Raw genomic sequence first — 14,520 nt, forward strand, 5'->3', positions numbered from 1 at the left:
CGTGCAGGGGAGGTGCTGTCGAAATTTTAACTTGACAGTAGTATGTTCTTTTTTTGCAGGAGAGGCTACGTTACCGTCCTCCAGTCGTCACTTTGTAGGATAGCAAGGTGAGGCATCCTACACCTCTCTTTCCGTATGATGTTCGTATATCACGTAACCTAGTTAGGCGTCTCCCGTTCGAAAGAGATACGGTTGGAAATATGCAGATCTTTGCATATCTATAACTATATCTGTTTCTAATTGTCCACATTTTTTGGACAACCTGAGGATGTGTAGATGGGTTTAGTTTCCATGATCCACTCCGATCTGAGATAGACTTTCGGTGACACCTCCCTGTTGTTCTCCAGATACACAATCTCGCTTCCAGGTGCTGCCAAAATTCTATCTCGGGATGGAGTAGACCATGGAAACTAAACCCACCTACACATCCTCGGGTGGGATTAGGACCTACTTCACCTAATAGACAGTATAGGAACGTGTAGATGCAACGTGATATTTTATATTATTCGCTGATATGCTAGAGGATGGAGGATCGTCAATGGATGTACACGGGCCGCTCTAGTTAGAATTCATTGACTGATGAATGGATTAACAAGACCAATGCTTTCTTGGAACGGACGTTTGCAAGGTCCAAAGGAGAAAGATCCATTTGGTGTCTGTGTAGCAAATGTGGAAACATGCGTCGGCAAACCAATTTGGACATGGGTAAACATCATGTTAAGCATGGATTTACGTCAGACTATACCAGGTGGATCTACCATGGTGAATCCGATCATGGGGGAGACGAGGTCGTCAGACAACACATCGAGGAATATGATGATGATGCCAGGGTGGGAGACAATGCTGAGAAGCTGGTACACCCATCCGATGGTGAAGCCTGGACAAGGTTTGATGTGATTTATCATGAGAAAGCTCTAGAGGCCCATAATGTACGTGTTGCGTTGGCAACAGATGGGTTCAATCCTTATGGAATGGCGGCTGCCCCGTACACCTGTTGGCCCATGTTCGTTATCCCCCTCAATCTCCCCCCTGGTGTCCTCTTTCAACGACATAACATATTTTTGTCGTTGATAATTCCAAAACACCCGGGGAATAATATGAGTGTGTACATGGAGCCTCTAATTGATGATTTGGTCCATGCATGGGAGGAAGGGGTATTGACATACGACCAAGCTAGAAAGACAAACTTCAAGATGCATGTTTGGTACCAATGCTCCCTGCATGACTTGCTGGCATGTGGTATTTTCTGCAGCTGGTGTGTTCACCGGAAGTTCCCATGCCCAGTATGCAAGGCTTCTTTGAAGTTCATTTGGTTGATAAAGGGTGGCAAGTTTTCTTCATTCGACAAACATCAACAATTCCTCCCTTCCGACCATCCATTCAGATGAGACATTAAAAACTTTATGAAAGATGTCGTAGTTAATGACCCCGCACCGCATATGATGACCTTAGCCGTAGTTCGTGTTCAGTTAGATGCTCTTGAGGTCAATAATCAAGAAGGTGGTTTTGTGGGATATGCCGAGCAACATGCTTGGACCCAGAAGTCGTGCTTGTGGAACCTCCCATATTTGGATGACCTTCTTCTCCTACATAACATTGATTTAATGCACACTGAAAAGAATATCACCGAGGTAATTTTTGGTACAATCATGGACATTCCTAACAAGACAAAGGATAACGTTGAGGCTAGAGAGGATCAAGCAAGGTTATGCAACAGACCAAAGCTAGACATGGTGCCTCCTAGAGTCGGCAAGTCGTGGAGAAGGCCTAAGGCCGATTTCGTCCTAACGAGGGCCCAAAGGAGGGAGGTACTAGAATGGTTCCAAACGTTAATGTTCCCTGATGGGTATGCAGCGAATCTGAAGAGGGGAGTGAACTTAGCTACTGTAATACCTGCCATTTTTAGTCATCAAAGTAGCTCTGAAGAAATGGAAGCAATTCGTGAAGAAAAGGAGAAGAAATTGGCTAAAAATCAAATTCGGGTCAAATTTGACCAAAATTTGAATTTTGAATTCGAAATTCAGAAAAATTCGGTAAAAATATGGAATGGAGGTGTAAGGGTGATTAGAACTTAAAGATCAAGATTTGGGACAAGACTTGGTCCTAAATACCTCAAGAAAATCAAAGAAAGAAATTGAAAATCAAAGTTACTGTTTCCTGTCCGACAACAGCAATTTCAGAAAAACAGCACAGAGTTCATTTTTGGAAATTAAATTCTGTTGAATTTTTCCAATAAGTGGATCAAAACAACTATACCATATTAAAGTATGAACTTTGGACAAGTATTTTCAGGTGTTGTTGATCAGGAACAGTAGAGGTAACCATTTCAAATGGAAGCTCAAAGTCAGCACTTTACCACGGTCAACTTAACTACTGAACTGAAAAATCTGCCAAAGTCTGAAACCGTGACAACTAGCTATCTTTTAAGCTGAATTCAGAAAAATGGAGTGCAAAGGATATAAGTGATTATGGGCAAAATGGAATCCTTGGATGCTGTAGAACACAATTGGGAAGAAGTTGGACCAAAAGAAAAGGATTTGGACAACTGAAATGATTCACCAAGTCGGGTAAATGACCACATCGACTGACTGACGAACTGAATGGAAGAACAGAAGGGTTCAGTTATTTGCCAGAGAAAAATTCAAATTTGAAAACATTTGGATGCTTATCTCGGGCAAAGGTTTAAATATGAATTGAAAAGCTCAAGATTATCTACAACTTTGTCTAAGACACTTGTGGGCCGTCGGATGCACTTTTGATCGTGATTGAGCTCTGAAGTTCGGGCGTCAGAAAAACAAGAGGGGGGGTGACAGAGCTACACTCGACGTGTCGCCGCCGGCGTTCTCGGTCGCCCACGCTGCTACGCCACCTCCTCACCACGCAAGCCTACGAGTAGACCACGGTGTCGCCCATGCGTGCGGTAAATCGTTCATATATCTACCGCTCCCGCACTACCCCTTTTACCGCCGTTCCTTTTTACCGTCGCCGCTCCTTTTGTCCAAGCCGCCGTCGCCGAGCAAATTCTCCCACCACACCGCAGCTCCCGTCGATTCCTCTCGCCCACTCCTCCACAGATACCCCAGCTACACCCCAGTCGAGTCGTTGTCCAACATCCTTGCCGGAATACCCTACGCCGCCGTTGTTTCTGTCCGCCGTCGCCATACCTCCTGCTCGCGGTGAGCACCCTCTTGCCGCTCCTCTCTGTCCGTGTGGGTAGTCGTAGGCGAGTCCTCGGGGTACTAGGAAGCTGTAGCCGTAGTTGTCAGGGTAGGTTGCGCCGTCGTCGTGCTTAACCACGACCGGCCGTAGGCGCCGCCGCCCGCCGCCGTGGAGGGAGTAGCTCCGGCCGTCTCCCGGCTGCTTCCTCGGCCTAGCCCCGTCGCCGGCGGGGCGCCGGCCGGCGAGCCGCACCGCCCCCTGTCGCGTCTGTTTTGGCGGGAGGAGGAAGAAGACGCCGGCGCCACGGGCCCGCGCGTAAGAGGAGGAGGCAGGCCGGGCGACGGGTTAGGTGGGCCGTGGGTCCAAGTCGGCCCAAGTGCCAGTGCAAGCGAGGAGCCGGTGGGAGAAAAGGCCAGAGGCCCAGGAGAAAAGCAGGCCAGGCTCGCGAGGAAGAGAAAAAGGAGAGGCAGGCCGTGTGTGACGACCGACCCCAAAATCTTCCGAGTTAATCTTAATCCGAGCCCCTGATCACCTGTCTTAGTTTTCCAAGCCTAAGTGATCAACCTCCAATCCGGTCCCGACCCCTGGGACCCGACCCCTCTCCGCTGGCCCCAGTTCCGACCCCGCCGACCCCAACTCACCCGCCGGGTTCTTCTAAGTCTTCCCCCAACACCTCCCCTCAATCTGACCGGTGGACCCACGAGATCTTTTCCCCCATATCTCCCACGACAGGCGCACTCGAGTTGCATGCCCGCTTCAGAGTTTCCCCGCCGCGTGGCTCAACTCCTCCGACGTCCGCCGCTCCGCCTCGTTTTCGGCCCGCGACCGAATGGATTCTCGCGCCCCCTTCCCCAATCGCAGCGGAAGCCCCTCTGCAACCTTTCTGCAGCACCTCGCCGCCCGCGCCCATCATCACATCGCCAGATCCCGGCCGCAGAGCCCGATGTCGCCCGTCTTTTTCGTCACTTCGCCACAGTCGTGCCGCCCGGTCTTCGCTACCCGACGATTCCTCCTCCGCCAACCTCGACCACGGCAGCGACAGCTCCTTTTCCCACCCTGTCAGAAGCCGCCCGACAATCTGTTGCTCCGCGCTCACCCGCGCCGCCTGTCTTCTCACCTGTGCGCCCTCGATCCTAGCGCCGTTTTCCCGGTCACTTCCATCAGCTCCACCGCACGACGACGCCCGCCTCCGCCAAATCTCAACCACCGGCAAACCCGCGCCTGCGCCGCCCTGACGCCAGTACCCAATGACCACCGGCGCCATCCCCGGAGTCCTACTCCACCTCCCTCGTCGCTCAATCGTCGCCCGGGCAGAGCACTCCATTGCTTCTTCCCCGGCCTTCGCGCCGCTCCTCCTTCTCACTCCTGCGCCGCTATAAAAGGGAATGCGCAAGCCCCGCCGGAGTCCCCTTCGCCATCGCTACCCTCCCGCCGTTCCTCTGCTTCGTGCTCGAAGCGCTACAGCCTAAGTCCCTGAGAAACTCTCCTCTCCGCTCCCCAGCCGCCCTTCCCAATCCACCCAGCCCCTTGCTCCTCCGTGCTGCATAAGAGCTTACTTGTGATCCACAAGAAGCACCGCCGCCACCGGAGCACCGCCGGACATCTCCGCCGCAAGCCTTAGTGTTCCAGTTCCTCCACCCGAACCTGCCCTTCCCGACCCCAAGCTTTCCTTGTAAGACGAAGGTAAGCTGCCGACCCCTTGTCCGCCTCGTCCGACCCTTTTGTTCGTGCAACCCCTTTTTCCGCCTCGTCCGACCCCTTCTGTCCGCCCGACCCCGGTTCCATCTCGCCCGACCCTGTCTGTTCCGCCGACCCTTCTCTGCCTCACCCGAGGACTCGGCTGTAGCTTTTTCTTCGAACCGAGGGTGTATGTGTAAAACTTGGGGACCTTTCAGCGTTGAGTCTGAGGACCCCTAGCACACCAAATCCTCTAGGTTAAGGGTCAGATCATAATTTCCTTTCCTCCGACCCTTACCTCTTGATCTCCACCAACTCCAGTGAACCTCCCCACCCTCCTGTATCTTGTCTCAAGTTTCTGGGCTCAGACTTGCAAGTGTTGCTGTTGAAATAACCATCTATACTAACTAATGCATTGCATTCGTGTAGAGCTGCGTCTCGCCGACGGCTACTACGAGCTGCACCCGGCGCTAGAAGACAACGGTGTAGCCGAGCTCCTGCCCCCAGAAGTCGAGCAGTTCTCTTCCTCTTTGCTCGAAGGCAAGCCCGGATGCATGAAAACCCTATGTTTTGCCAAACTTGCGCATGCCTTCCTTAAACATGCTTGTGCATTTACGTATAGGAGTTGGTTGGAACCCTAGATGCATGACTTAACTCCCATGATCTGAACACTAGCTGTTGGACCGAGTAGCTGCTTGCTTAAATAGGAGACGGTAAAAGCCGAGTGATTTCCTGTCACTCGCGAGTTGTAGGAGTTGGATGTCTACCCTTCCGTTACAACTATAAGGACGATGGACGGGGTAGGGTTTTTGGGTAACTCTTTGGTGGTCGATTGATCGCCCCGTCTGTTTATGAAACTTGCTAAGGCTCGACAGTGGTGGTGTTCGTGATCAAGTATTTGAAAGTACTAATCTCATATCTAGTATGGGATGGGGAAGCCTAGTACCTGATTGAACTAGGGCGTGGCTTATACCCCTGCTATCCCTGGAACGAGGTTCCCATGGTGCATCATGTGGGTGCAAGTGCGGTCACAGTACGGTAGAGGCCGGGACTGTGGAGCATTGCATGCCAAGGGAAGTTTGGACCTGACACGCGTCTGGGAATTGATGGGGACGGCCGACACACGAAGCGGCCCTTGTGGTGCGCGGATGTCGTGAGATTAGGTTCGCCATGCATGGTTAAGAAACTCGAATCCATTCGTCTGCCTCTCACAGTTTGAGACTGCTTGATCGCTATGCTACCCTGAGTAAGAAAGAAATATAATGATGACATGGTCTTGATGATGTTATATATATACCTTTGGTTGGTTCTATGATTGCTTAGAATAGGTTGCAAAACTTAGACCCGATAATGAACTTAGAACCGGAGCTAAAACTTGAAAATAGGGTTTTACATAGTGCTTCTTGGCAAACAAACCCCTCAGCCAAAGAGCCTTGCATGTCTAGAAAGGTGGAGTAGCTTTACTCCTGTCGGTTAAGTCTTGTTGAGCTTAGTAGCTCAGCCTTGTTGTGGCCTTTCTTTTCAGGTGAAGCCGCTGCTCCCGAGCCCTCCTCTGTTGGCACTTGGCCACCCCAGCTCCCCCCGGGTTGGACGGTCGAGTGGGATCCCTCCTCGGACGGCGAGGAGAGGGATCACTGACGTCTTGGCTGGCCTCACCAAGGACGTCCGACCCCTGCGTTTACCTTCTGCTTGTTGTTTTACCTTCGGTTGTTTTCTTTTTGAAACCTTGTAAAACTCTGATGTTTTGTTTTCTGGCCAAACTAAATGGTTAAGTTGTTTAACTCGGTGGACTTGTTGTATTCTCTGGAACCACTCACCTTCGTGTGAGTTTGCTAACTCGATCCTATTCACGTGGTTAATCGGATGAAATCCGACGGCACTTCGTGTTAACTTGGCTTAGGCATGGGTGTCGCATGTTAGGTGACTTAACCCTGTTTAATCAAGTTAATTCGAAGTGGATCCGCCACACCGTGGGCCGGTGCCGGTCTGGGAAAGGAAGAAGAAAAAGAAAAAGCGGCCCAGGGAGCCCATCTGAGGAGAGGGTAGGCCGGCGGGTAGGATGAATAGGAGAAGGGGGTGGGTCCGTGCCACGGGCCCAGCGTAAGAGAGAGGGGGTAGAGTAGGGTCACGTGAGAAAAGTTGCCAGGGGTGTTTTTCAAGAAAAATTAGATTTCCTTTATAGAATAATTAGTTTAAATCTGAATCTCACCATTTAAATCACAGAAATTTCTAGGAGTGTCCAAAATTAGTGAAACCAATTTTGTTAGGCTTGTTTTATTTTCCTTTATGCATTAAATTTTTTATACCCTAGAAAAATAACAAAAATTTAGGTTTTTAATTTAATGCCTTTCTTTTAAGGTATTTAAATAAATACTTAATCTTTATTAAATGCATAAAATATGAAATAACATTTTCATAATCACAAATTATTATTAACTCATAGGAAATTAGGTTTTCAAGCTAGAAAATAATTTTAACATTTTCTAAAAATAAAAGAAAAGGCCCTAAGTAAGGTTAGTTAAGGAAATAAAAATTGTTGGGTTAATCTTTTCGGGTTTTTATGTGTTGGCTTGCAACTTTATCATGATAAATTGTGTAGTCCTTGTTGGCTTGCAACTTTATTATGAAGGAAAGTTGTATAGTATTGTATTCAAAAATTTGCATTCCTAACCCTTGCATATGTTGTGTTATAGACACCGAAGCACCAGAAGGAGATTTCTCGGAATATTCAGAAGGATCTCCAGAATTTGAGGAAGTCTTTGAATTGGTCCCCTACGAAGCCAACCCTTCGGACAGTACTAACTTTTTTAGCGAACAAGGCAAGCCCTGGTGCATTATACCTATTATTTTGGAGTCAATATTTCATGTGTCCAGTTATCGGATATCTGCTATATGTATGCACTAAGTCTAGGAGTTGCTCGAAACCCATTCTTGTGCATTATCATACCTTGTTTTAAGGACATCTTTGCCACTTGTTCAAACCTTTAGTAGATAACCCAAGTCTAGAAATGCTTAGTTGCTTAAATGCTTGGTTTACCAACCTTAGGGAAATTTTGAGTCATACATGTTAACTATGGAAAAATGACTTGGAAATTAGGAAGCGGACAGAAGCTAAGGATGTAGTTCTGTTTGCTAGATTAATCTGGTTAAGGCCCGATTCGTTGTCTTAACCTTTGATCAAGTGAAAACATCTGATCACTTACTGGGTATGGGACCAGTAAAGCCCAGTAGGTTAGTAAACTCTCTGATCGGGAATACTTCGTACCCGCGCTTGAGGTGCTGGAGATTGGTAGGGGCGTAGCCTGAAACTCACATGGTGATCAGGCCAGACGTGGGGTCCCATGTGGGGGTGCGTCCCTGGGTCCGGGTAGTCTTATTCCCAATCATTGGATCTGCTAATCGAAAAGTCGTTATGTACGACCTGGACAGTCGTATATAGCTGGTGATCAGGGTACTCTCCTGCAGGATGTAATATGATCCGGATCGCCGCAATTCTCGGTTATGAATGCACTTGATCACTGTTGAGCATCGTAGCATAAATACATAAATGCTATATCTCTCCTCTAATGTTTGGTGTATGACTTAAATATCTTGTTATTCACAAATGATCTTTTATCATCACCTAGAATGGTTAGGTAATGACTTAATCTAAATAAAAGATAAAGCTAAGGTCTCACTTTTTAGTAAGTTTTTTGGCAAAAATTGTATCAGCCAAGTACACCGAAAAAGCTATCATGTACTTCCAAGAGAAACTATTATATTGGTTAGTTGGGTAAGCCTTGCTGAGTACCCCGTACTCAGGGTTATCCCTTGTGGCTATCTTTTCAGAAGCACCGCAGGAGTCCACCGAGGAGGAAGCCCCGAAACCCTAGGGTATTGTTATGAGTCTCACAATACCCTTAGAAGAAGTTTTATAATGCTCATCTCCACCGAACCGTTTATGTTTTAAATCCTAGAACTCTGTCTAACACTGCACTGTTAAGTTTGCTTCAAACTATGTCTTGTATTAACTCGTACCTCATATATGTATGTAAAAATGTAATATTTGTTGATGCTATCCCATCACGGATACAATCCTGATGTATGGTTATGAGACACGACGAATGTATGGTTATGAGACACGACGTCGATCTTCGAGGGGTCCTAAGGGACACTCGACGGACGACCGGACTTATACTGTTTTAAGTGTGTTTCGGATAATTGTTGCGTCGGTAGCGATTAGGCGCATTTAAACCAGTTTAAGTTGGACGGTTCCGCCACAGCTACGGACGACCGGACTTATACTGTTTTCTTGGTTCAAACATAAGGTGCAGTTCAATGTAGCTCATACTTAGTTTGATATTACAAGTTGCTCGTGCATGTGAATATATAACGAACCATCCTGCTTGAACTTGCAGGACCAAACCGATGCGTCTATGAATGTCGAGTTGAGATAGGTTGCCGATGGCTATGCCTATAGGGTCAGATCGTTTACCAGTTATGATGTCAATAGATATCGCTTTCACACAAGCCATGAGCAGAGTCGGCCCAATCGAAGAACCACAAGTACCGGAGTTTTTACGCCAGGCTTTGTTAGGGCTGAGTACTACGGAAGAATTGAAGAAATATACGAACTAACTTTTCATGGTTGCAATGTTCTTAATCCAGTCATATTCAAATGCCATTGGTTTGATCCATCAGTTGTGAGATGGGCCTCTAACCTTGGGCTAGTCAAAATTTGGCAATCATCCATCTTACCAGCAGACGATGTCTATATTGTGGCTCAACAGGCCACACAAGTTTATTATTTGTCATACCCGTGCCAAACCGACGACCGTCTTAAGGGTTGGGATGTTGTGTACAAGGTATCACCACACGGTAAACTACTGGTACCAAACAATAAAGATTACAACATTGACCCCAACACATTTGATGGAGAGTTCTTTCAAGAAGATGGGCTCGTAGGGATTTTTGAGATTGACTTAACCGAAGTGATCGGAATGGAAGTAGACAATGAAAGGGTTGCTGACGAGGATGCTGGAGATGAGGTTCATAATATGAAGGAGTTAGAATTACTTCAGTGATTACAGTTAGGACAGGACATTGATGATGACAATCCTCCTTCAAAGCATGGGAATGATTTAATTGACATGCGTGATAGTGATGATGAGACTTATGATCCAGCTAATCCCGATCATGAAGATTATTTCTAATACTTGTATGGGTCATACTAATTTATTTATTATTTGTCATACCCTGTTATTTTTTAAGTATGTTTAGTTTATTTTGCATATCTTCCTAAGTATGTTTTGTTTATCTGTGCTGATTGGTTTACTCTTTTTAATTGCAGGTGATTGAACAATGGTGGGCGGTACAAGGAAGATCGTAGCACTTTACGAAAAATTCAAAGCTGCAGCTTCAGGGTCAAATTCAGGGTCAGGTAGGTCAAACGCATCGAGGGGTCGAGGGAGGCGTCTAGGTAGGGGTGGAGGCAGGGGTGAGGCACTAGTCGAGGAAACGGAGGAGGCACAGGTCCAGGGTAGAGGCAGAGGTCGAGGTAGGGGTCGAGGAAAGGGTAAAGGGGTGGGGCCCCCGTTGCATGTACCTTCGCCCGGTCGTCTGAGGAGGAGGAGATACCTTTCGCGCACGCCACTAGTGACGAGGCCGAGGTACAGGAGAAGCAGGAGCAGGAGCAGGATAGGGAGGAAGGGGAGGAGGTAGGGGATTTGCATTCCAAGATCTGGTTGCGAGGTCCCTTATCCCTCCCAAGGTGACTGATACCTCTTCATAGATGCCCACTGATTCAACCCACTAGGGCAAAGTAAGTTACTTTACATATTCTCAATAATTTTGATATGTTGAAAATTACAATAGAAACTAATAATTTATTTAATCACTTGTGCGGGAGTTGGATTAAGCTCAGTGGGGGTGGCCACAACCGCAAGGTCAACGGCATCCTTGGTCTTTTGTGCAGGCTACACTTCCCTAGCCTGGTGGTCTTCGCTGGATAGGAGGAGCCGGCCTACACGTGGGACTACTACGTTGCCGCCGCCAACGTCGGTGATCGTGACCACAGGACATTCGCCAACAAGGCGGAGCGGGTGAGGCTGAGCTGTGGGTAAGTATTCCCAGCACTACATTGCTTAATACATCACCTTCACTGAACATTCTTGAAATAATAACTGTATACATCGTGTCTATACGCAGGACTTCTATAGATGCCAGGAGGGATTCGAGGCCAGGGCAGCCTCCGTCGCTGAAAAAGCCGCCAAGAAGCTCATCAAGGACATGCACTATGAGGCGCGGGTTCAGGCCATCATCAACTTCTATGCTGAATTAAGAAGGATGAAGGTCAAAAAATAAGAGGCAGGGACAATCAACCTGACCAAGGAAGAATTCATGGCGGTAAATACAGAACGTTAATACTTACTTTTTCTAAGATTAATTACACTTAATTTCTTTTGTTATATGTCACACACTTCATGATGTAGGTGCCTCCGTGGTGGTGCCAAGCCCATACCCGGTGCTGGGAACAAATGGTGGACGTGTGGTTGCAGCCCGGGTGGTTGGAGAACCACCTTGCTTGCCGGGAGCGGCGTCTGCAGATGCCATATGCATCACACCATCAAGGCAGCCTGAGCCTTGATAAATACAAGGAAAAATAGGTACGCGAATTCATTTCTTTATTCTAACACTCAATTCCGCATAATTTCTAATCATTTTGCATTTTTGCGTAGACGTCATCACATGATGGCCAGGAGTGCTCCCGCTTCAAGGCATGGGTTATGTCCAAAAAGGGCAAGGCGACGACCGACATCGACTTCAACCCGGAGGACCCGCCCGAGGCGTACAGCCATCCAAGCATCCACAGCCGCGTCACCGAGTACACGGCAATGGCAAGGGAGGTTCATGGGCTAGAGTTCGATCCGAGCTCCTAGCTATTGATGCAGAAATTGTGATGAGGGTGGGAGGAGGCAAGAAGCATGGTCGGTATTGGATTGGGGATAGCGTGATCGACACTGCCAGTACTCCCACTCTCTCCTAGATCCGAGCAAGGAGCACGGACTCGAGCCCCGCAATACTGGCACGACCGACCACTGCATAGTTACAGATGGAGGCTCTGCAGGTTATTTCTGTTTGTTTCATCGTTCTTTGATTTTTACGTACCTTTTGCTTTGCAATAAGATATTGGGATAAAATATTGTAGGCCCAGGTGGAAGTAGAACGGAAGCGATGGGAGGACCTAGAGGCGAGGATCGAGGCAGATCGTTAGATAGAAAGGCAGAGGACGGAGTTGATGTTCCAGTACATGCAGAGTATTTTTCAGAGTTTAGGTCAAACTCCACCACCTATGCCACCAAACCTATTCCCTCCACCTCCACCTCCTGCAGCTACTCCTGTGAGTCACTTGTCAACCTTACAATCAATCTAGAATTAAACTAGAAACTACAGGCACTAGAAACTTACAATAGAAAAGTGACTTATGCAATCGCTTTAACTTTGTGCAGAATCAATCGGCGGGATCCAATGCTTTCTTGGAGCCATCATCTTAGTCGCAGTGGCCATCGTTTCCTCCTCAGTGACTTGTTTGAACGGCTAGTGTGTTAAGCATACTTGTGAATTACTTGTTTAAACTAGAACCTATACTTGTGAACGTTATTTGTGTGCCTGTGATGCAATTTATATGCCTGTGATGCAATTTATATGCTTGTGATGCTTCTATGATTGTTTTTGAGAGGGGTCCTTTATACGTAACAAATCTGTAAAATAGGGTGAGGATGGATACTACACTCGGCAAAGAGGCCAAATTCTGTTATTCTGGGACTACTTTGCCGAGTGTTTTCATTATAACACTCGGCAAAGGCGCCATAAAATGCTGGCGGTAGGCGCTTTTTTGCCGAGTGTCCGTGGAGGACACTCGGCAAAGAGGCCAAGTTTTGCCGAGTGCCACAACCACGACACTTGGCGAAGTATGTAAATTTTGCCGAGTGTCAAGGCGAGAGCACTCCGCAAAATATAAAAGTTTGCCGAGTGTCAAGGAGACAACACTCGGCAAAGTATAAATCTTTACCGAGTGTTCTTCCGTCTGACACTCCACAACAACTCCGTTACCGTGACAGTCCATCAACATCTTTTTGCTGAGTGTTTAATTTTACTGAGTGTTTTTTGACACTAGGCAAAGGCTTTGCGGAGTGCCCGATGTTTGACACTCGGCAAAGATACTGTTTGCCGACGGAATATTCGTTGAGTGTTACACTCGGCAAAGCCTTTACCGAGTTTTTTTAGGCGTCGTCGAGTGCCTGGGGCACTCGGCAAACCTACTGTTTCCGTAGTGATTGCAGTGTCTTACTGAACTTGGATTCAGCAAACATATGGTTTTTGGCTGCCTGAATGTTTTTACCTGCTCTGAATATAAGCCATGACGTGTTTCTGAAACAAATTCATATTCACCTGCAGATGACATTGAACTTTCACCATCTCCGATCCATCAGGTGTGGCTACGGGTGCAGATTGGAGGCTAGAAAGGACAATTGATTTACCTAGAGGTTCATGACGTGCACTGGAGTACAAGAGCCTGCTGTTTGTTTTGCGGCAGTGGCTTCCTGCTGACATGAAAGTGTGTTTGTCCTGGAACCTATCTACTCATCAATATGCAACTAAGCAAAATTTCAGAGCACTAATTATAACCACTGCATTGCAATGTGCACCATAGTGATAGCTAGTTCATAGTTCCTTACATTTTACACTGAATCATAGTATTATGCGGCATGGTTTCTTGGGGCAGGGACCTGGGAACAGATTTGAGAGGGCAGTGCTCAAGGTTTTTCGGTGAGCAAATTCATTAGAATTAGATGCTGTTAACATATGGAATTATTTGTGGTCAGGCTATTCAGTTGTGAATATTCAAGGTTTTTATGGTTCACTAGCATCAGTTAGAAGGTTACTAGTTTTTTGCATCCATACATCGATATCTGGTGACTAGGAAACTACTTCAAATGTTAGATTGAATAGATTTAATTTCTTTTGTTCGAGGATGGATTGTTTGTGATCTAGGTAGTCACTCGTATCGCCAGCATCTTTTGGAAGATAACAATTTTTTTTGCATACATACATCAATATTTGTGCCAAAGAAGCTAATGCAATGCTAGACTGTATATAAATAATATTTTTCGGTTTGCGCACAATATTATTTGTGATCTGGTATTTGCAAATAGAGGTTTCAGTCATGTTGAATACTTTATTTCCCCTCGAACACGTCATGTTGAATACTTTATTCTCTGTACTATTTTTATCTTTCATGTATATCGCTAGTTACAACTAGGAAACTACTTCAAATATTAGATTGCGCACATACATCAATATTTGCGTCAAGGAAGCTAGCTCAATGATCGTTTGCATATAACTACAGTTTTTCTTTGTTTGCAGATATTTTTTTTATGGAACAGGAGGGGTTTGGAACCCCTACTGATTAGATATATATATATAAAGTGAAAAACGAACGAACAAGTATTCGACAAAGAAAACAAGACGGGAGAAGCCTAAAGAAGTAGAAGAAGAGCTGAAGAGGAGAAAAAGAAGAAGAAAAGGAAAACAACAACAACAAAGAGCGGAAAGGAAAAAAAGGAGAAAGCCTAGAGGGATTGAAGCCAGACTTCCATTTGTTGCTGATGCCTTGCTCTGGCCCTAAGCAAGAGGTCTTTAAAT

Source organism: Setaria italica, chromosome VI (genome assembly GCF_000263155.2).
Source record: "Setaria italica strain Yugu1 chromosome VI, Setaria_italica_v2.0, whole genome shotgun sequence".
Classification (NCBI taxonomy): domain Eukaryota; kingdom Viridiplantae; phylum Streptophyta; class Magnoliopsida; order Poales; family Poaceae; genus Setaria; species Setaria italica.